At 39.6% G+C, this 23,752-nt stretch overlaps 1 protein-coding gene across 1 annotated transcript in view; it reads left to right on the top strand.

Annotated features, from left to right (window-relative positions):
- The window catches only part of LHFPL3 (LHFPL tetraspan subfamily member 3), a gene marked incomplete at both ends in the record, with an annotated part of 354,501 nt that overhangs the window by 93,342 nt on the left and 237,407 nt on the right, over positions 1–23,752 (top strand). The window lies entirely within an intron of this gene.

Below are 23,752 nucleotides of genomic sequence, written 5' to 3'. Positions count from 1 at the left end.
TATAGTCTGAAGTCAGGGAGCCTGATTCCTCCAGCTCCGTTTTTCTTTCTCAAGATTGCTTTGGCTATTCGAGGTCTTTTGCGTTTCCATAAAAATTATGAAATTTTTTGTTCTAGTTCTGTGAAAAATGCCATTGGTAATTTGATAGGGATTGCATTGAATCTGTAGACTGCTTTGGGTAGTACAGTCATTTTCACAAAGTTGATTCTTCCAATCCAAGAACATGGTATGTCTCTCCAACTCTCTGTATCATCTTTAATTTCTTTCATCAGTGTCTCAGTTTTCTGCATAAAGGTCTTTTGTCTCCTTCGGTAGGTTTATTCCTAGGTATTTTATTCTTTTTGTTGCCATGGTAAATGGGAGTGTTTCCTTAATTTCTCGTTCAGATTTTTCATCATTAGTGTATAGGAATGTAAGAGATTTCTGTGCATTAATTTTGTATCCTTCTACTCTATCAAATTCATTGATTAGCTTTAGTAGTTTTCTGGTAGAATCTTTAGTATTCTCTATGTATAGTATCATGTCATCTGCAAACAGTGACAGTTTTACTTCTACTTTTCTGATTTGGATTCCTTTTATTTCTTTTTCTTCTCTGATTGCTGTGTCTAAAACTTCCAAAACTATGTTGAATAATAGTGGTGAGAGTGTGCAACCTTGTCTTGTTCCTGATCTTAGAGGAAATGGTTTCAGTTTTTCACCATTGAGAATGATATTGGCTGTGGGTTTGTCATATATGGCCTTTATTAAGTAGAGGTAAGTTCCCTTTATGCCTACTTTCTGGAGGGTTTTTTTTATCATAAATGGGTGTTGAATTTTGTCAAAAGCTTTTTCTGCATCTATTGAGATGATCATATGGTTTTTCTCCTTCAATTTGTTAATACGGTGTATCACATTGATTGATTTGCCTATAATGAAGAGTCCTTGTACTACTGGGATAAACCCCACTTGACCATGGTGTTTGATCCTTTTAATGTGCTATTGGATCCTGTTTGCTAGTATTTTGTTGAGGATTTTTGCATCTATGTTCATCAGCGATATTGGCCTGTAGTTCTCTTTCTTTGTGACATCTTTGTCTGGTTTTGGTATCAGGGTGATGTTGGCCTTGTAGAATTAGTTTGGGAGTGTTCCTCCCTCTGCTATATTTTGGAAGAGTTTGAGAAGGATAGGAGTTAGATCCTCTCTAAATGTTTGATAGAAATCGCCTGTGAAGCCATCTGATTCTGGGCTTTTGTTTGTTGGAAGCTTTTAAATCATAGTTTCAATTTTAGTGCTTGTGATTGGTGTGTTTATATTTTCTCTTCCTTCCTGGTTCAGTCTCGGAAGGTTGTGCTTTTCTAAGAATTTGTCCATTTCTTCCAGGTTGTCCATTTTATTGGCATAGAGTTGCTTGTAGTAATCTCCCATAATCTTTGTATTTCTGCAGTGTCAGTTGTTACTTCTCCTTTTTCATTTCTAATTCTACTGATTTGAGCCTTCTTTTTTTCTTGATGAGTCTAGCTAATGGTTTATCAATTTTCTTTATCTTCTCAAAGAACCGTCTTTTAGTTTTATTGATCTTTGCTCTTGTTTCCTTCATTTCTTTTTCATTTATTTCTGATCTGATCTTTATGCTTTCTTTCCTTCTGCTAACTTTGGGGTTTTTTGGTTCTTCTTTCTCTAATTGCTTTAGGTGTAAGGTTAGATTTTTTATTTGAGATGTTTCTTGTTTCTTGAGGTAGGATTGTATAGCTATAAACTTCCCTCTTAGAACTGCTTTTGCTACATCCCATAGGATCTTGGTCATCGTATTTTCATTGTCATTTGTTTCTAGGTACTTTTTTCATTTCCTCTTTGATTTCTTCAGTGATCTCTTGGATATTTAGTAGTGTGTTGTTTAGCCTCCATGTGTTTGTATTTTTTACAGATTTTTTCCTGTAATTGTTATCTAGTCTCATAGCATTGTGGTCGGAAAAGGTACTTGATACAATTTCAATTTTCTTAAATTTACCAAGCCTTCTTTTGTGACCCAAGATATGATCTTTCCTGGAGATTGTTCCATGAGCACTTGAGAAGAAAGTGTATTCTGTTGTTTTTGGATGGAAAGTCCTATAAATATCAATTAACTCCATCTTGTTTAATGTGTCATTTAAAGCTTGTGTTTCCTTATTTATTTTCATTTTGGATGATCTGTCCATTGGTGAAAGTGGGGTGTGAAAGCCCCCTACTATTATTGTGTTACTGTCGATTTCCCCTTTTATGACTGTTAACATTTGCCTTATGTATTGAGGTGCTCCTATGTTAGGTGCATAAATATTTACAATTGTTATATCTTCTTCTTGGATCGATCCCTTGATCATTATGTAGTGTCCTTCTTCGTCTCTTATAATAGTCTTTCTTTTAAAGTCTATTTAGTCTGATATGAGAATTGCTACTCCAGCTTTCTTTTGATTTCCATTTGCATGGAATATGTTTTTTCATCCCCTCACTTTCAGTCTGTATGTGTCTCTAGGTCTGAAGTGGGTCTCTTGTAGACAGCATATATATGGGTCTTGTTTTTGTATCCATTCAGCCTGTCTATGTCCTTTGGTTGGAGCTTTTAATCCATTTACATTTAAGGTAGTTATCGATATGTATGTTCCTATTACCATTTTCTTAATTGTTTTGGGTTTTTTATTGTAGGTCTTTTCCTTCTCTTGTGTTTCCTGCCTACAGAAGTTCCTTTAGCATTTGCTGTAAAGCTGGTTTGCTGGTGCTGAATTCTCTTAGCTTTTGCTTGTCTGTAAAGGTTTTAATTTCTCTGTCAAATCTGAATGAGATCCTTGCTGGGTAGAGTAATCTTGGTTGTAGGTTTTTCCCTTTCATCACTTTAAATATGTCCTGCCACTCCCTTCTGGCTTTCAGAGTTTCTGCTGAAAGATCAGCTGTTAACCTTATGGGGATTCCCTTGTATGTTATTTGTTGCTTTTCCCTTGCTGCTTTTAATATTTTTTCTTTGTATTTAATTTTTGATAGTTTGATTAGTATGTGTCTTGGCGTGTCTCTCCTTGGTTTTATCCTGTATGGAACTCTGTGTGCTTCCTGGACTTGATTGACTATTTCCTTTCCTATATTAGGGAAGTTTTTGACTCTAATCTCTGCAAATATTTTTTCAGTCACTTTCTTTTTCTCTTCTTCTGGGACCCCTATAATTCGAATGTTGATGCATTTAATGTTGTCCCAGAGGTCTCTGAGACTGTCCTCAATTCTTTTCATTCTTTTTTTCTTTATTCTGCTCTGTGGTAGTTATTTCCACTATTTTATCTTCCAGGTCACTTATCCGTTTTTCTGCCTCAGTTATTCTTCTATTGATTCCTGCTAGAGTATTTTTAATTTCATTTATTGTGTTGTTCATCGTTGTTTGTTTGCTCATTAGTTCTTCTAGGTCCTTGTTAAATGTTTCTTGTATTTTCTCCATTCTATTTCCAAGATTTTGGATCACTTTACTGTCATTACTCTGGATTCTTTTTCAGGTACACTGCCTATTTCCTCTTCATTTGTTTGGTCTAGTGGGTTTTTACCTTACTCCTTCATCTTCTGTGTGCTTCTCTGTCTTTTCATTTTGCTTAACTTGCTGTGTTTGGGGTCTCCTTTACTCGGGCTGCACGTTCGTAGTTCCCGTTGTTTTTGGTGTCTGCCCCCAGGGGTATGGTTGGTTCAGTGGCTTGTGTAGGCTTCCTGGTGGAGGGGACTGGTGCCTGTGTTCTGGTGGATGAGGCTGGATCTTGTTTTTCTGGTGGTCTGGACCACGTCTGGTGGTGTGTTTTGGAGTGTCTGTGACCTTATTATGATTTTAGGCAGCCTCTCTGCTACTGGGTGGGATTGTGTTCCTGTTTTGCTAGTTGTTTGGCATGGGGTGTCCAGCACTGGAGCTTGCTGGTCGTTGAGTGGAGCCGGATTTTAGCATTGAGGTGGAGATCTCTGGGAGAGCTTTTGCCATTTGATATTATGTGGAGCTAGGAGTCCTCTGGTGGACCTATGTCCTGAACTTGGCTCTCCGACCTCAGAGGCTCAGGCCTGACACCCGGCCGAGCACTAAGACCCTGTCAACCACACGGCTCAGAAGAAAAGGGAGAAGAAAAGAAAGAAAGAATAAAATAAAATAAAGTTATTAAAATAAAACCTAAAAAAGATTATTAAAGTTAAAAAAAATTAAAATATAAAAAAAGTAAAGAAAAAAAGAGAGCAACGCAACCAAAATACAAGTCCACCTATGATAACAAGCACTAAAAACTATAGTAAAAACAAAGCAACAAACAAAATGGACAGACAGAACCCTAGGACAAATTGTAAAAGCAAAGCTATACAGACAAAGTCACACAAAGAAGCATGCACATACACACTCACAAAAGGAGAAAAAGGAAAAAAATATATATATATATAAAAAAGGAAGAGAGCCACCAAATCAATAAACAAATCTACCAATGATGATAAACTCTAAATACTAAACCAAGATAAACATAAAACCAGAAACAAATTAGGCGCAGAAAGCCAGCCCGGAGTCTATAGTTGCTCCCAAAGTCCACCTCCTCAATTTGGGATGATTCGTTGTCTATTCAGGTATTCCACAGATGCAGGGTACATCACGTTGATTGTGGGGATTTAATTCACCGCTCCTGAGGCTGCTGGGAGAAATTTCCCTTTCTCTTCTTTGTTAGCACAGCTCCTGGGGTTCAGCTTTGCATTTGGCCCCACCTCTACCTGTAGGTCCCCTGAGGGCGTCTGTTCTTCGCTCACACTGGACAGAGTTAAAATAGCAGCTGATTATGGGGCTCTGGCCCTCTCAGGCTGGTGGGGAGGGAGGGGTACAGGATGCAGGGCGAGCCTGCGGCAGCAGAGGCCAGCATGACATTGCAACAGCCTGAGGCACCCTGTGTGTTCTCCTGGGGAAGTTGTCCCTGGATCACGGGACCCTGGCAGTGGTGGGCTGCACAGGCTCCCGGGAGGGGAGGTGTGGGTAGTGACCTGTGCTTGCACACAGGCTTCTTGGTGGCTGCAGCAGCAGCCTTAGTGTTTCATGCCTGTCTCTGGTGTCCACGCCGATAGCCCCGGCTCCTGCCCATCTCTAGAGCTCGTTTAGGCAGTACTCTGAATCCCCTCTCCTCATGCACCCCAAAACAATGGTCTCTTGCCTCTTAGGCAGTTCCAGACATTTTCCTGGACTCCCTCCTGGCTAGCTGTGGTGCACTAGCCCCCTTCGGGCTGTGTTCACGCAGCCAACCCCAGTCCTCTCCCTAGGATCTGACCTCCAAAGTCGGAGCCTCAGCTCTCAGCCTCCACCCGCCCCGGCGGGTGAGCAGACAAGCCTCTTGGGCTGGTGAGTGCTGGTCGTCACCAATCCTCTGTGCGGGACTCTCTCCACTTTGCCCTCTGCACCCCTGTTGCTGTGCTCTTCTCTGTGGCTCAAAGCTTTCCCCCTCCGCCACGTTATCTCCATCCGCGAAGGGCCTTCCTAATGTGTGGAAATTTTTCCTCCTTCACAGCTCTCTCTCAGAGGTGCAGGTCCCATCCCTATTCTTTTGTCTCTGTTTTATCTTTTTTCTTCTGCCCTACCCAAGTACATGGGGAGTTTCTTGCCTTTTGGGAAGTCTGCGGTCTTCTGCCAGCATTCAGTAGGTGTTCTGTAGGAGTTGTTCCACGTGTAGATGTATTTCTGATGTATCTGTGGCGAGGAAGGTGATCTCCGTGTCTTAGTCCTCTGCCATCTTGAAGGTCTCCTCCTCTGTGTTTTGATGGCATGAAAATGTGATCAAACTGGACTAGAGCACCAGAAATACCCTGGCCATACCCTTGACAAGTTCACTCTTATCCTCAGACTCAAAGTGAAAAAAAAAATAAAGTTCAGAGAAGGCAAAGAAAGGCAGAGGGACACTTACTAGTAGAGAGCTTTGGCTGTGATCCCAGGAAGAGTTCCAGGGGCCCAGACTCGGCCACAGAGAAGACCGCATCTGCCTTGGTGGATAAACCTTAAGAACTCAGAAGCAAAGCAAGATGGAAAGCACTTTTCTGGGCCTTCTTCCAGGAGTTACAGCCAGACCTTCTTATTGCTTTTGCTACACAGAAAGGAGAGAACCGGACAGGGCACAGTGGTCAGCAAAGTGTCCATGGCAGCCTTCCCTCCCTTGCAGGTGGAGTGCAGGCAGCAGACATAAAACAGCTATGATAATCCTCTGCCTTTTAGTTAATAAAGAGACTAGACAGGTAGACAGGTAGGTAACAAAGAGGCTTGTCAAAGAAGACGAGCTGAGCGAGATGTGGTGGTAAGTGTTGAATTCCGTGTAAAGATGGAGGAAGGTGAAAATTGAAGACAGGTTGTGTTTAAGTTATGTAAAATTTAAATTTATATGGTTGCTTGTAGCCTTCCAAGGGATGGATTTAGTAGCGCAGTGGATTAAGGCATATTGACAGGGGTGAAGAACAGTCAGGTGGGAAGCATGGAGGAGAGAAATCGTGGATGACACTCTGGGGTAGTTTGAGTTGAAAGGAATGAGAGAGATGGGCCAAGGGTACAGCCAGACTGAGACATTTGTGCTTGTTATTGCATCTTGTTTGAAAGATAAGAGAGACTGTCAGAGAGAGGAAACAGCAAATGTAGTAAGTTTGTGCAAAAGAGAAACACACTTAATGAAGTAAGGTTCTGGAGGACATGGGAAAGGATAGAATTAGAAAAGGATTTATCATTGAAATTTTTTTTAAAAAGGAAGATGCTGTGGGTTTTAACTATAAGTGTGGTCTTAAGGACTGGTGAGCACGAATAGCTTTGCTCCAGTAGATTTAAGAAGAAAGAAAATATGTAGGCAGGTTTGGGTGAGGGTAGAGAAGAGAAAGCGTCGAAGTTAGTCCTGACCAGAGGAAAGGCTTTGGGGCAGGAGAAAACTGGGTGTGTTGCAGATGGCCACCTGTTAGCAGCTGATTTTTATGGAATGATATCAGAGAGTTAGGAGTCAGAAAGGAAAGACTCAAAAGAGCACTCTGGGAGAAGGAAATGGACTGAAAATGTGAGATGAGGTAGATGAAGATCACATATGCTGGGGGAAAGTCACATAAAAATCTCCTTGGGAAGAGGCCATGAAAATAATTTCTTTCTGCAGCATCTTGAACTAGAGGAAATGAAGTCTTACTGAGAATTGGAGAGGCTCAGCCAGGGAAGCCAGAGAGAAGATGCTGGCTGTCAACACTGGAGATTACATAATGCACTGGAAGAGAAAAAGCTCTACAGAAAAATAAAAAGGGGGAAGAATAAGATAAGTTGCCAAGACATAGAGGAGGAAGAAAAGAATTTGGAAATTGTTCAGACATGGAAAGCACAGATTGCCGTAGTTCTCCTAGTGATAGTCTCTCTAATTTCCTCCTCTCTCAAAATAAATTAAGTTGGGCTTCATGGCTTATGGAGATTCATTTATCTTCAACTAACTTTTATTCCAAAATTGTTACGCAAGAATTCTAGAGTGAAACTTGAATGGAATGGGCTTGAATCCCAACTCCATCATGAATTGTCTATATGACTCGAGCAAGTTACTTCATCTCAGTAAGCCTCAGTTTCTTCACCTATACAAAGGGGATAATAATGTAATAGCTATCTCATGGTGAAGATGAAATATGGTATTGCACCAAAAAAGGGTTACAGAGCCAGCAATTTGTACACATTCATTAATATTCCCTGTCACCCTGGTGATGGTGATGGTGTTGTAAAATACATTGGGAATTCAGAGATGAATAAGATGGAATCCCTGTACTCAAGGACTCAGAAGCTATTGGGAAATATATTAATACCTTTGAGTGAATCAACAATTATAGTAAAATTAATTGATTCATTGACACATAGTTACTGAGCTCCTTACAGTGTTCCAGGTGCTGGGGATATATTGGTGAATGAAACATGCCAACATTCCCTGCCTTCATGGAATTTGCATTTTACTGAGAGAAAGAAAAAGTAAGTGTTAGAGTAAATAAGTCAAGTCCATTAGGAAGGAGGTGGCATGTGTTATGAGAGGAAAGGAGAACAAGCTAATGGTAACGGAGACCAGGCTGGGGAGAGGTGGTGGAAGTGCCAATTAAAATAGAGGTTAAGGGTAAGGTAGGCCTCATGGAGCAAGACGTTTGGGGGTTGTGATGGGACATTTATAATGAAGTCATCAGAGGGGCTGCTGCTTATGGAAGCAGAGAGGTGGGCCATCTAACTTGGCCTGGCCATAGAGAGAAGAAAGGCTGAACTAGAAAGGGCCAGCAGTGGTCAGAAAGGCTGGCAGAACAATGGAAGACAGTAGGGAGGTTCTTCAAAAAATTACAGAGACAAGCAATTCCAATGCTGGATATGTACTCAAAAGAAATGAAGTCTCTATCTTGAAGAGGTATCTGCAACCCCACGTTCATTGCAGCATAATTCACAATAACCAAACATGGAAACCTAAGTGTCCATGTTGAATGGATAAAAAGAATCAGTATATGTATGCAATGGAATATTAGTCATAAAAAAGAAGGAAATCCTGCATCATTTGCAACATTATGGATGAACTGTGAGGGCATTATGCTAAGTAAAATAAATCAGACAGAGAAAGACAAATACACTATGATCTCACTTATATATGGAATCTTAAAAAAAAAAAAAAAAAAAGCCAAACTCATAGAAACAGAGAACAGATTGGTTGGTTGGGGGAGAGGTTGGTCAGAGGTACAAACTTCTGGTTATAAGATGAATAGGTTATGGGGATCTAATATACAGCATGATGTATATTATATGTACATTGATGTAGTTAACAATATTATATACTTGGAATTTGCTAAGAGAGTAGAGTTTGCAAGTTCTCACCACACACACACAAACTAACTTTCTGAGGTGATGGATGTGTTAGCTAACCTTATTGTGACAATCATTTTGCAACATATACAAATATAAAATCACCATACTGTACACCTTAAACTTATATAATGCTATATATCAGTTATACCTCAATAAAGCTGTGGGGAGTCGGTGGGATAGTGGCGCAGGAAGAAAAGCCAGTAGCGAACAGGTCTGTGAAGAAGGAACAATGGTCTGAAATGGGCTTTAGCTTTGTTTTTAAAGAGATCATATGATGCATCCTACCTAAGGTGCTTTCCTGAAATAAAACATAGCAAAAAACACCCCAAAACAAAAATCACTCAATTAGTGCTTTAGACAAGAAAATATCCTATAAATGCTTCTTTCCCTTAAAAAAAAGGGGAGGTGGGGAAGGGGACTGTGGTTTATAGTGTTTTCATATTAATTTTCTTACAACTATGACAACTTTACCAAGTGTGTGATTTACTGGTATCATTCTAGAGAAACTGGTTTTCAGGTTTAGCTGTCTCTCCATTGACACTTGCTCTGCAAGAGGTGGCAGAGCCCCATTTGGCTCGAGGTCCTTTTGCTGGGAATCAGAGAGCTGTCTGTCATCATTCACAGAAGTGCTGCTGAATAAAGGGACAGAAAGAAGAAAGGCTGTCCACTGAGGCACTGAGGAGCTCTTGCAGGATCTGTACCAGGACTAGACAGTCTTTCAATTCATTTCAAAAGGCTCACGGCTTTCCATTACAGAGGAGGTTATATCAGACCAAAGAAAGATAGATAAAAAATGTGTAAAAAGTATAGACGACCTGAATAAACAATAAATCCAAACAATAAATCCAAATATTGCTTAATGTAAAAGGTCAGTCAGCCAGGTCTGGAGACATTCTTGGGCATCGCAACTGGTTGGAAGAGAAGCTACTGACATCTGGTAGTTAGAGGCTACCCTAGTGGGTAGAGGTCAGGAATGCAGCCGAACTGCCTGCAGGGCACAGGACAGCCTCCACCACAGAGAATTATCCAGCCCAAAGTGTCAGTAGTGCCCAGGCTGAGAAACCCTCTGATAGAACCTGGCATTTAAGCTGGGGAGAGGGAGACAAAGACATGAAGTAGCGGAGGGGCTGTAAAAAGTGGTGCAATCGGTAGATTGTAGGGTCCAGTAAGGGGAAAGGCGTGTTGGAATCATGGTAGCGGAGGAGATGAGATGGAAAGCAGATGTGGGGTTGGAGACTGGGGATTCTTGGAATGGGGATTTTGGATGGGGGTTGTCCAGGTATTGATATTGACAAAGGATGTTTGTATGTCACATACACATAGACGTGAGCTTGAGTGTTTATTCCAACATGTAGTAATTTGGTGATCTTTGTTAACTTCTCTGAGAATAAGGTTTTCTTACCTGCAAAAAATGGATGTATGCCTCATTTGCCTGTTACACATATTGAATGAAATAGTGTATGTAAGCTCTTAATATAGTTCCACCAATAGTGTATGTAAGCTCTTAATATAGTTCCACCTGGCACATCTTAGGTGCTCAATAAATGTTACATCTTATTATTGCTCTTATGATGATGATTAGAAAGACAACTGTGGTTATTTGCTATCTTGTCACCTGAGGGGAAAAGAAGGACAAGAAATGAAAGAAAAAGAAAAAGAGTTTAGCTGAAATGCTTTTCTTAAAGATTCAGCTTTCTTCTTAGCTCTAATATCACATCTGTAGGTGATTAATTATGTTACTAATTTCTTTTTTCAGTAATGAAGTTGTTTTTATACTTTCACAGTTGGGAATGCCTGAGGGATTCTCTTAACTCTGGGAGATGATTTGGTGAAATTATTTTCTAGAAGGTTTTTCTGAAGCTTTTTCATGTAGAGGACTAAATATGAAGTATTTCTTCCATCTTCTCATTTTTAACCTTTTACTTACAAAATAGATACATTCTTATCCTTTCCCAGCTCTGCCTTATACTGGGCTGAATATTCTTAAAATAAACTGTTACACATAGAAGATAAAGTTCAGGGAAGCTTCTGTGTCTTTTTTTTTTTTTTTTTTTTTTTAGCGGTACGCGGGCGTCTCACTGTTGTGGCCTCTCCCCTTGTGGAGCACAGGCTCCGGACGCGCAGGCTCTGGCCATGGCTCACGTGCCCAGCCGCTCCACGGCACGTGGGATCTTCCTGGACCAGGGCACGAACCCGTGTCCCCTGCATCGGCAGGCGGACTCTCAACCACTGCGCCACCAGGAAAGCCCACTTCTGTGTCATTTTAACTGTTTTTCCATCAACACTACCTATTACTTTTATTCACAATGACAAAATTGTAACTTAACACCCATAAAGTAGTGTAAAATGTTATCATTGCCCCGTTGACTGATGCAGTGTGCCACTAGTATATTTCCCAGTTTATTGGCATGGCATTTTCTGTACACTGTCCATGTAAGCATTTTATTCTAATATATGGAGGGATTTCAATTTTAATTTTTCTTGCTTCTTAAGGATTGAAATTTCATCGGTTGACTTGTATGTGATATTTTAATATTCCTGTTGTTCCTGTGTTCTACACTATGTTCCAAAACATAGTGAAGCTCTTAAGAAAATGAAGTCAGGGTTTATGAAAGGGACCAAATTAAGAGCAGATCAGAGAATTTAAAACTAGACGTGCCAGGGGTAACTTTGTTAGTTCTCTATCTTACATACATTTTGCTAAGAATTCTCTTTCCCCAAGACATCCTTTATTCTTTGGACCAGCCTCATGCTTTTATTTACATTAGTGGGTTAAAAAAAAACCTTTTTGATGAATGGCTTACCATTGAACTCCACACTGCCTTATAATTAATTTCTGTGATCTTTCTCCTTTACTAGATGCAGTTCTTTGAGAGAAGAGGAACTGTGTATTATTCACTACTCTCACTGCTGCCCCAGCCAGCCCCCAGCCCAGTGTGCAACACATAATAAACATTCAAAAATCATATTGAATAAAATTTAAATGATGAATAATTAGCAAACATTTATAAGGTACCTACTGTGTTCTAGGTACTATGCCAGGGATTCAAAAGCATTGTGTCTCAAGGTGTTCAGGGTCTATCTAGTCAAATCCAGCAGAGACCTCGCCATTTTCAACTTTCAGTAATGTTTATGGAGAGATGGAAGGCAAGGTGGAAAAAGGGAGGACGGGAGAGAAAAAAAAATATCCTTGAATATCTCAAGGAGACCAGTCCAGTTCTCAGATGAAACCTCTGTGAACTTGAAAAGCTGGCTTTATAGATGAGCGAAATATCATTATTCCTGGACCTCTTCCAGACTATACTAAACTATCTAAGTAAAAGGGTTTGCTAAGAACTTCGCAGGTAAGCAGCCATATAGCTTCCCTCCTACTTCCTAAAGGAAGCAAATTATTCTTTTAAATATGTTCATGGCTTATATAAAAATGAATGGTGCCGTTAAGTCAGAGAGAGAGAGACAGGTACCATATGCTAACACATATATATGGAATTTAAGAAAAATGAATGGTGCTAGTGTCAGATCATTCTTTAAAGCAGACCTGGCAGGGTCTTTGCTTGAAATTATTTTGTCAACATGTAGTTTGAATTACTGTATAAATTTGAAAGAAGAAAACCACATAGCTTAAAAACATTCTATGATCAGGTTTTGTACTTACGTAGCCTGACTTGTTTCCTGGCTGATTCAGTCTACATTAGGGCTCTTCTTTGCTGTAAGTTGAAATCATTTGCACTCTCTCCATCTAGGGTTATAAGCAGACCAGTGGTTCATGTGAAATCAGGAGTTTTAAACTCGATTTCAAATTCAAATCGTCTAGTTCTTCAAGTACTTGACATTTTTGTATGCAGGGTCATGAACAAAGTAGCTTGGATTGTTCAGTTCAAGCAACCACAACTTGAAACACCTCATACATCAGTTTTGGCTGTGATGAGCATCAGTAATGAGGACTGTCACCCAGTAGTCCCAACTGCTTGTTGCTTGTTCAAAATATGAAAGCTGAGGTTATGTAGCATATGCCAGGATAGAACAAGGCTAATTACAATGAATGGAAAGCGTCATCCCAGTAAAGCAGCAGATGACATCTCAGTGGCATAGTGCATCAAGTAGGTAATGGTAACATTTCACCTTGCTTGTTTCATTTCTAAATGGTCATGTAGACCTTTGGAGCTGCGGTCATATTATGCTGCCTTTGCCTAACCTTATCCTAAATGACGGCCATCTTGTACATGTCTGTCCACATTATGTTAAAATCTACATATATAACCTGGTAGTGTGATCCCATAGTGCCAACTTTTTCCTCACTTAGGAAGAGACAATAGAACAATGCATGTATGAAAACAGGATCCTAACATCATCATTAATTAAATTGTTCCATCATACCTAAGAATGCATGCTACTCTCTATGCAAAGTTTTTGGAGTCAGTATCCTTTTTTCAAACCTGAGAACAATTGAATCTTCTTGATGACTTAGGAAATAACAAAAGTAGGCATCTTCTTTTCGGGTTTGATAATTTAGCCAGTTCTCTCGCCAGTATCTGTGTATGTGTGGTCGACACATTAACAGTTGCTGTCCTGATTATATTGACTGATTATATTGTCTAATTAACGTTGAATCTAAAATTTTTACTTAATCACAGAGCTTCATATAGTACTAAAACGTCTACTCAAGCCCAAGTCACAGCTTCTGGCTTGTCACTTATGACCTGTCTTTGTGGAAATATTAGAATTAACCCCTCAGTGTGCTGGGAAAACTGGACAGCTACATGTAAAAGAATGAAATTAGAACATTCTTTAACACTATACACAAAAATGAACTCAAAATGGATTAAAGAACTAAATGTAAGACCAGATACTATAAAACTCTTGGAGGAAAACATAGACAGAACACTCTTTGACATAAATCACAGCAATATCTTTTTCGATCCACCTCCTAGAGTAATGAAGATAAAAACAAACTGACACAGCAGTGTAAAGCAACTATACTCCAATAAAAAAAACGAAAAGAAAAACAAAAATAAACAAATGGGACCGAATAAACTTAAAAGCAGGACTTCCCTGGTGGCGCACTTGTTAGGGATCTGCCTGCCAATTCAGGGGACACGGGTTCGATCCCTGTTCTGGGAAGATCCCACATGCCGTGGAGCAACTAAGCCCATGCGCAACAACTACTGAGCCTGCGCTCTAGAGCCTGTGAGCCACAACTACTGAAGCTCGCGTGCCTAGACCCCATGCTCCACAACAAGAGAGGCCACCGCAGTGAGAAGCCTGCACACTGCAATGAAGAATAGCCCCGGCTCACCGCAACTAGAGAAAGCCTGCGCACAGCAACGAAGACCCAACGCAGCCAGAAAAAAAAAAAAACCTTAAAAGTTTTTGCACAGCAAAGGAAACCATAAACAAAGTGAAAAGAAAACCCACAGAATGGGAGAAAATATTTGCAAACGAAGCAACTGACAAGGGATTAATCTCCAAAATATACAAACAGATGATGCAGAAAACAAATAACCCAATCAAAAAATGGGCAGAAGATGTAAATAGACATTTCTCCAAAGAAGACATACAGATGGCCAAAAAGCACATGAAAAGATGCTCAACATCACTAATTATTAGAGAAATGCAAATCAAAACTACTGAGGTATCCCCTCACACTGGTCAGAATGGCTATCATCAAAAGGTCTACAAACAATAAATGCTGGAGAGGGTGTGAGAAAAGGGAACCTTCCTACACTATTGGTGGGAATGTAAATTGATATAGCCACTATGGAAAACAGTATGGAGTTTCCTCAAAAAACTAAAAATAGAGCTACCATATGATCCAGCAATCCCACTCCTGAGCATATATCTGGAGAAAAATATACTTCGAAAAGATACATGCACCTCAGTGTTCATTGCAGCACTGTTTACAATAGCCAGGACATGGAAGCAACCTAAGTGTCCATCGATAGATGAATGGATAAAGAAGATATGTCACATATGCACAATGGAATACTACTCGGCCATGAAAAGGAACGAAATTGGGTCATTTGTAGAGATGTGGATGGATCTAGAGACTGTCATACAGAGTGAAGTAAGGCAGAAAGAGAAAAACAAATATAGTATATTAACGCATATATGTGGATCCTAGAAAAATGGTACAGATGAACTGGTTTGCAGGGCAGAAATTGAGACACAGTTGTAGAGAACAAATGTACGGATGCCCAGGGAAAGTGGCGGGGGGGGTGGTGGTGGTTTGATAAGTTGGGAGATTGGGATTGACATGTATACACTAATATGTATAAAGTGAATGAAAAAAGAATGAAATAATGCCTTTTGCAGCAACATGGATGGACCTAGAGATGATCATACTAAGTGAAGTAAGTCAGACAGAGAAAGACAAATATTAAATCATATCACTCATATGTGGAATCTAAAAAAATGATACAAATGAACTTATTTACAAAACAGAACCTGACTCACAGACTTAGAAAACAGACTTATGGTTACCAAAGGGGAGGGAGGGGAAGGGATAAATTAGGAGGTTTGGATTAACATATACACACGACTATATAAAATAGATAATCAGCAAGGACCTACTGTAGAGCACAGAGAACTCTACTCAGTACTCTGTAATATATATGGGAAAAGAATCTGAAAAAGAATAGATGTATGTATATGTATAACTAAATCACTTTGCTGTATACCTGAAACTAATACAACATTGTAAATCAAATATACTTCAATTAATTTTAAAAAGGAATTAACCACTTAGTATAAAATAATTTTATGACTCTAGAAAGTTTTATTTTATAATTATTTTCATATTTATTTTTTAAATTGTTTAGAAATGAATAACAAAATATGTTTCCTCATCCAAAAGTCTAGCTTTAATATGATATCAGTATGTTTTTTCTGACAGACAAATATATTATTATTTTAAATAACTCAGTTGATAGGAAGATATCTTTGGAAGCTTTCCTTGTGTACATATACTAGCCTCTGGGAATTAAATACTGGTGTCAGGGCTAGGTTTAGAATTTGACCCAAAATAAGGAAGCAAAATGCTTGCACAAAAAGAAAAATCCCTCTGATAAACTGAAAAACATTATAAAATCAGTAACTACCAGTGACATTATCTGTTATTCTTCTTGGTTATAAGTATTTCTCATTTTATTCAGAGATGTATGTTTTTGTTGATGAAATTGTTGGTGTGCAAACATTTAAAAATTAACCCCCCAAAAGGCAACTGGGGTCACATCTGCCCTATTTTAAAACAGCAGCCTAGATTTTTTTTAAATATAGAAGGATAATGTATCAAAATATTTTGTGTTTCATCTTGCACAAGAGTGGGGCAAGTTTTCACGCTTTCCTATAGAAAAAGTTGTTAGCATCTATTAATGTGCTCCCAGAGTCTTCCTTCAGCTTTCTGAAGCAAACAAGGAGTCCCTTCTGAAACAACCAAGGGATGGACATTTTTCCCTCACATCCTTACTGGGTACTCTGAAATAGATTTGCTCTCCCAGCTAGAAGTTTGTATGTTAACCATCCTTGACGTTACTTAAACCAAAAACAACAACAACAAACAAACAAAATAGCATAGAAAATACCAGAGCAGAATAACAGCCATTTAAAGATCCAGGAAAGACCTTCCCTGGTGGTGCAGTGGTTGAGAGTCCGCCTGCCGATGCAGGGGACACGGGTTCGTGCCCCGGTCTGGGAAGATCCCACATGCCGCGGGGCGGCTGGGCCCGTGAGCCATGGCCGCTGAGCCGGCGAGTCCGGAGCCTGTGCTCTGCAACGGGAGAGGCCGCAACAGTGAGAGGCCCGCGTACCGCAAAAAAAAAAAAAAAAAAAAAAAAATCCAGGAAAAGATCTAGAGCCATACACTCAGGGGTATATTTGTGTTATTCCTTAATTATTTCTTACAAAAAGGTTGGAATCTCAGCACTGCCACTTGGGCTGTAATCAGTACAACTCAGGCAACTTACTCTGATTTTATTTTTCCTTATCTGTAGAGGTAGGGTAATAATACATAGCAAGGTTGTTTGGAAGCTTAAATGAAATTATATATGTATATGAATTTGAGACCTGACTGAGGCAAATCAACAAAGAATAATGCAGGTAGACTTAGAAGTTCAATCCAGGAAAGAAAGAAAAAAGGTGCCTGAGGTGGACATGTGGTTTATGAAAAGCAACGTGCCTGTTGATGTTTGAACTGCTTTGAAGACAAGGCTTTTGTTCTACTTGAGATACAGAAGGACAAAATCAAGGAGAAACAGCTCAGTGCTCCTCGGACTGCTCTGGCCATTACTCCTGGCAGGGCTTTAATACCAATTGAATGTGACGGTAACAGTCATTTAGAAAACAAAAAGGAATAGAAGAGACAATGGAACCAAGATGGGAAAGAAATTAAATTTAAGGCATTCTTTTAAAAATCTGGTTTGCAGAAAACCTCCTTTCAGTCTTTGTCCTGTGTGCTTTCAAGTTGGAGTAATTGTTGCCTTATCGAGGAGACGTCTATTCTTTGTGGAAGCTAATGAAGACATTAGAGTAGAGATGGACCAAGACAAGGACTTAGCCAGCTCTTCTAGGGCCTGTTGCAGCATCCTGTGTGAATGCAGATTGGGGTTCTAATTGAAATTCATGTTTATGTGGGTTCATTTTTAAGCAAAGTGTTCTCTTTGAATTGGCTGCTAGGAAGCTCAGCACCCCCCTCCGCCCCATCTTTGCAAGTGTGTAAGGTGTGCATGCTGTACATCTGATGACTTAATTTTCCCCCGTTCAGTTCCCCTATATCCTAATTTGCTCATTTGGTTTGTATGTATTTCAAAACCACCTTAAATCTATTTTGTGATGATACATAAAATTTAAAATGCTCAATTCCTTCCCATCTCAGAAGCCCTCCCACAACCCAGGATTTCACCTGTCTGTGGTTTCCCCTGTCTGTTACATAAAGGTAATTTTTACAAGAGTTTTCTGTACTTGCTCTCTGTTTCTTCGTCTCTTGCTCACTCCTAAATCCACTGCTGTCCGGCTTTAGTCCCCACTACCTTTCTTAAATTGATTATCCAAATAGTCACGAATGACCTCTTTCAGCAGACACCTCTCAGGCTTTCTCATGGCCTCGCTGCTATAATTGTGCCATTGTTACTGTATTCATTGCTGTCGAATTTTAACTTAGCATTATCTACAGGTTTCTCCAATGAGGCTCTCTCATCCTTGTAGCCCTCACACTCCCTTCCCCATACCATGTTGGTATCTTCTGGTATTTAGAACTGGATTGTTTTGGGCTATATTTTTTTCTGTTTCTTTTCTTTGGTCCTTGTCTTTTTAGAGGGTAGTACATTTTTTAAATTTATTGATCATTCTTATTTTCTGTATCTCTTGCAGGATTCCCCTGAGTTTATTTCTCATCTTTTTAAAGCACTTCCTCTAAGAATATTTCCAAAGTGGGTCTTTGGGTGGCAAACTTCCTAAGACCTTATCAGCCTGAGAGCATATTTATTTCACCATCACATGTATATAATAATTTTTGGACATAAAATTGTAGGCTCAAAGTTTTTCCCTTCAGTACTTTAAAATATTACTTTATTATCTTTCTGCATCCAAGTTTTTCTACTGGGAGATATGACTTCATTCAGATTTTTATCCTTTGGAAATGATAAGCTCTTTCTTTCTTCAAGGCTTTAGAGTTTTCTCTTGTCTTACATTTCACTATCATGCCAATCTCCTTGGTTTGTCATCTTTTAGTCCTAGAGGTTTAAAGGGGAGAAGTGGAGGAATAAATGTCCCAGGGGTCGATCTGCTTCACTGCTGTACTCTAGCTCCCTGCTCCACTGGACTTTTGGGTGCCAGACGTTGTACCACAGAAACAGGCTGGTTTTTGTGATCTTGCATGGCAGTGCTGGGTGGAGACTAGAGCAGAATTTAAAAGCTTTCCCTGAACCTCTTCTCTCATTGCACCAGACTGCACTTGACCTTGCTGATTCATGACAGCCTTTGGTTTCCCTGGGACTTTCTCAGTTTTTATGCTACTGATACTTTCGTCTGTGCAACCTCTAGCTTCCGTGGTTTCTCCAGGGTTGATTTGGCGGAAGGAACTCAGCAACCAGGTCTGGTTCGTCATCTTGTCAGAATTGGAAGACTCCCTTCAGCAGTGTTTTACACAACTGACTCATGCCTTCTTCCTAAAACACTCTTGCCTTACTTTCCTGATAGTACATTTATGGGTTGCTTCTTTTTCTTCTTCTAAGAGTCCTCTTCTGCCCATTCCTGTTCTAAGTCCTGCTTCTCGTCATACTCCACATCCTCTGGAGCTGATCCCATGTCCTTTAAAACCTCAATTAGCACCTACATGCTGAAGGTACCTCATGATCTATTTTCAGCTATAGGCTCTGCTGTACTCCAGACTTACATAGCCAGCTCACCAGTGGACATGATCAGCTAGATGCAAAACACATCTGAAAAATCAGCCTACTCCTTACAGCCCCTCCTGGGTTGTCTCTAACTGTAAGGCCTCCATTTAACTTTCAAAGCCAGAATCTGATTGTCCTTCTTGACTTCTCCTTTACAGCCCACGTTTAATTAATTATCAAATTCTGTTGATTCTGCCTCCTCAACATATCTTAGACTCATCTCCTTTTCTCTGTTCCTACTTTAAGCCTTTATCTAGGCCACCATCATCAATCACCAGTGATGTAAATGCCCCTCCTAACTGTTCCTCTCCCTCCCTCCCTATTCCATCCTGTACAGTTGGAGTGAAACCTTTAATTCAGCCGTTCTCAAACTTTTTGATCTCAGGCAACCTTTGCATTCTTAAAATTTGTTGAGGGCTCCAAGGACCTTCGTTTCTGTGCTATGCATAGAGATCGATATAGATATTTACTTTATTAGAAACGAAAACAATAAAATTTAAAACACAAGCACATCAGATCAGTGATGTCATCACTCATTTTGTAGCCTCTGGAAAACTCCACGGTGCACAAGAGAATGAGAGTAAAAAAGGAAAACAGTGTCTTACTATTAGTATGAAAATAGTTTTGACCACACAGACTTCTGAAGATTTTAGGAGTGCCCTAGAACTTTGTGGACCACACTGTGGGAACCACTGCTTAATTTACTCATCTGAACCCATTGTTTCCCATTTTCAGTCACTTCATTGCCTTGCCATGGTCTCTCAGGATGGTGTCCGAAAGCTCCAGCAAGATATACAAGACGCTTCATGATCTGACCTCTGTCTGTCTCTCCAGACTCACCTGCTGTGATGTCCCTACTCTGACCTCTGCTTCAGCCAGGCTGACAACTTGCCAGCCTCAGCACTTACTCTTTCTTCTCCAGGCCATCACTCCTGCTTTCATCTTGGCCTGGAATGCCTTGTGCCCCTACTCATTCTTCTGCTTGTCTTCAACTTTGCCTAAAACCTTCCCTGAAAACCAGGCCCCTCCTCTGGTTTCCTTGCACTTAACCCCATTTTAACATTTCCCCTCTTCTTTTGTAACTGTTGTTTACTTATGTCTCCCTCAATGGACTATAAGCTCCTTGTGTCTTCGTCACGGCTTTTCAGCACAGTACCAGACACAGAGTAGATGTTTAATAGCATTATTGAATCAATGGATGAAAAAGCTGATGTAAAGGGCTTCCCTGGTGGCGCAGTGGTTGAAAGTCCGCCTGCCGATGCAGGGGACACGGGTTCGTGCCCCAATCCGGGAAGATCCCACATGCCACAGAGTGGCTGGGCCTGTGAGCCATGGCCGCTGAGCCTGCGCGTCCGGAGCCTGTGCTCCGCAACGGGGAGGCCACAACAGTGAGAGGCCCGTGTACCGCAAAAACCAAAAACAAACAAACAAACAAAAAAAAACAGATATATAGTAATATAAGGCATTTTTAACTGACTTACATATTTTTCTTTTAGATGCTTAGTAAATTGGCATCTATTTATGGTTTTCTATAATGTGTATTAATTCACCTCTTTTGTTAAAAAATTCCAATTTAAAAACACTAGTAAGATATTAGTTATGGATACTACTGGGTATATGCTATGGACCAACTTAATTGATGGTTACGGAAAACTAACTGCCCCTGATTGGGTCCACCTTCCCCCGACCAACCAGGAAATGGATATGGTGGAGCTAGGGCATAAAGAGAAGCAGTTCCGTGTGTGTGACTACTTTCTTGGCCACCTAGAACTGTGGAATATTTGCCTGTGGGTGATCTTTCTGCTCCAGCAATAACTTAGCGTAGGGTCAGAGGAGACACATGAAAATTGCATACAAAAGCTTTTCTGCATATGTCAATTTTTCTGGGAAGGGGATGCATAGCTTTCACCTTTGAAAGGGCTCAAGGATTCAGAGAAGCCTAAGAACCACTTTACAATTAATGACTTGCTTTTCAGTGTGTAGTGGGCTATTTTATTTCCAGTGAAGAAGAGTGAACTTAGGTGTGAGATCAATCAGTGTCTCAGGTCCATTTTATGATGGCATATTTATACGTACTATGACTCTGTGAGACTTCTTTATTGAATATGTAGAGTTCTGTACTGTATGTAATGTAAAGTGAGGATGTGAGCCTAAATTAGACAGCTGCTGTGCAGATAGACTTGCAAAGTGATTAGAGGCAAATTCAGACCTAAATTTTCAGGTTAATGCTAATAATTCACGTTCCAAATAGGCTTATGCTCAGAAAGCTATTTTGTAAGATCAGATTTCAGTTGCTGATCAATCCTTTAGATAGATAATCCTTAAAAACCCATCAATATGTTTCATATAGATACTGATTAATAATATGATTCATTTTATTTGGTGTTTATTTAACTATTAATTTATTAATATATTATAAATTATTTATTAAGTATATTAAGTGTTCATTAAGTGTTTTGTTCACATCTGGGATATATCTTTTTTGCTAAAGATATAATTTTCTTATTTGGTGACACCACAACATTAAAGCAAAAGAAAAGTAAACATTTAAAAATGAAAATGCATGGAAAAAAATGGGATTGAATGCTTTCCATAATATTCTTTTCAATATTCATTTATTAAAAGGCTTTATACTTTGATTTTTTTCCTTCCATATTAGATTTCTTTACTTATTTTTATCACCCCTCCCCACCCAAGGTATACACACTGGTAGTCTTTATGGTTAGAACATATTCTGGATTTGTTAGAACATAAAGTGTCCTCAATCGATGGCCCCTTGCTTGGATTATTTAATATCTTTTTTCTTTTTCTCTGTTTTGAAAGTTTACCTCAAGAAAGTCTGTTTCTTATTTAATTCCTATCAATTTTACATTTCCTCCTGACTGATTATTTATAGACTAGCCCCATGGCCTGTGATTCAACCTCATAAAGTCAACTGTGTTACTTATGATTCTCAAACAACAAAAATAAGGCCATTGCCAAGATCCTAGAAGAGAAATGACAAAGGTAATATTTGATCTAGGAATATGCTTTGGATTTACATTTGAATATGAGGATTCTGGTGTTTTGAAAATTATAGTAGTAATAACAATAAAAGCATTTCAAATAGTAGCTGTTATACACATTTATTATCTTCTAGACCTGCACTGGGCCATATGGTAGCCCCTAGCCACATGTAGCTACTGATCACTTGAAATGTGACCAGTGCCACATGTTGAAAGGATAATATTTTGGAGATATAAGGTTAAATAAAATATATTATTAAAATTAGTTTCACCTGTTTCTTTTCACTCTTTTAATGAGGCTGCTAGAATATTTCAAAGTTATATAAGTGGCTTACATTATACTTATTATATGAAGTTATATAATATTGATTGTTATAACAATTTTATTATAACAATAACATAATAGTTAGTGTAATAATATTATACAATAATATTTTTATATAAAGTTACATAAGTGATTAGCAATGGTCCAGGTACTTTATATGCATTTTAATCTCATTTAATCCTTATGAGGTATATATTCTTAATATTCTCATTTTTCATAGAAGGAAACTGATAGATTAAATAGCTAACCTAGGGTTGTCTATGGTAGGACCAGTACACAAACCCAATTCGTGCTCTTAAGCAGTAGTCTCTAAACTTTTTGATAGCATCCCCTGTCAGTTCTTTTTTTGCCACCAGTGACAGCAGTGTGATTGAATAGGATTCTTTATTTATTAAAATCTTGGTTTCTTACTTTGTGATGGAGTAGTTCAATGGTCTCATTCATTTTTTTTTCTTTTTTCTTTTTTTTTTTTTTTGCGGTACGCGGGCCTCTCTCACTGTTGTGGCCTCTCCTGTTGTGGAGCACAGGCTCCGGACGCGCAGCCTCAGCGGCCATGACTCACGGGCCCAGCGGCTTTGCGTCATCTGGGATCTTCCCAGGCCGGGGCACGAACCCGTGTCCCCTGCGTCGGCAGGCGGACTCTCAACCACTGTGCCACCAGGGAAGCCCTCTCATTCATTTTTTTTTTTTTTTTTATTTTAATGGTACGCGGGTCTCTCACTGTTGTGGCCTCTCCCGTTGCGGAGCACAGGCTCCGGACGCGCAGGCTCAGCGGCCATGGCTCACGGGCCCAGCCGCTCCGCGGCATGTGGGATCTTCCCGGACCGGGGCACGAACCCGTGTTCCCTGCATCGGCAGGCAGACTCTCAACCACTGCGCCACCAGGGAAGCCCCCTCTCATTCATTTTTAAAATGCATGCATTTAGTGGATCTGATGGCTGAAATATAGACCTCACAACAATATGTACATCATATGAAGGGCATCATTGACTGACTGCATTTACTAAAGCATGATGTTCAGTTTTTTTATCCACTCATTAATTATGCAAAGGCGTTTACTGAAATTCAGCTAGTAAATTTCTATTTCTCTTCATGTCTTTAAGTTGTTCTGGCACACGAATTGGATGATGTTGTAGTTTTATATTATTAAGTGGTTCCTATGAAAATTCTTTGTTAGAAAGATTTTAAAACAGGTTTAGGACTTCCCTGGTGGTGCAGT

This window comes from Leucopleurus acutus, assembly GCF_964270905.1.
Source record: "Leucopleurus acutus genome assembly, chromosome: 9".
Lineage (NCBI taxonomy): Eukaryota > Metazoa > Chordata > Mammalia > Artiodactyla > Delphinidae > Leucopleurus > Leucopleurus acutus.
This window is presented reverse-complemented; position numbering and strand designations above follow the sequence as displayed.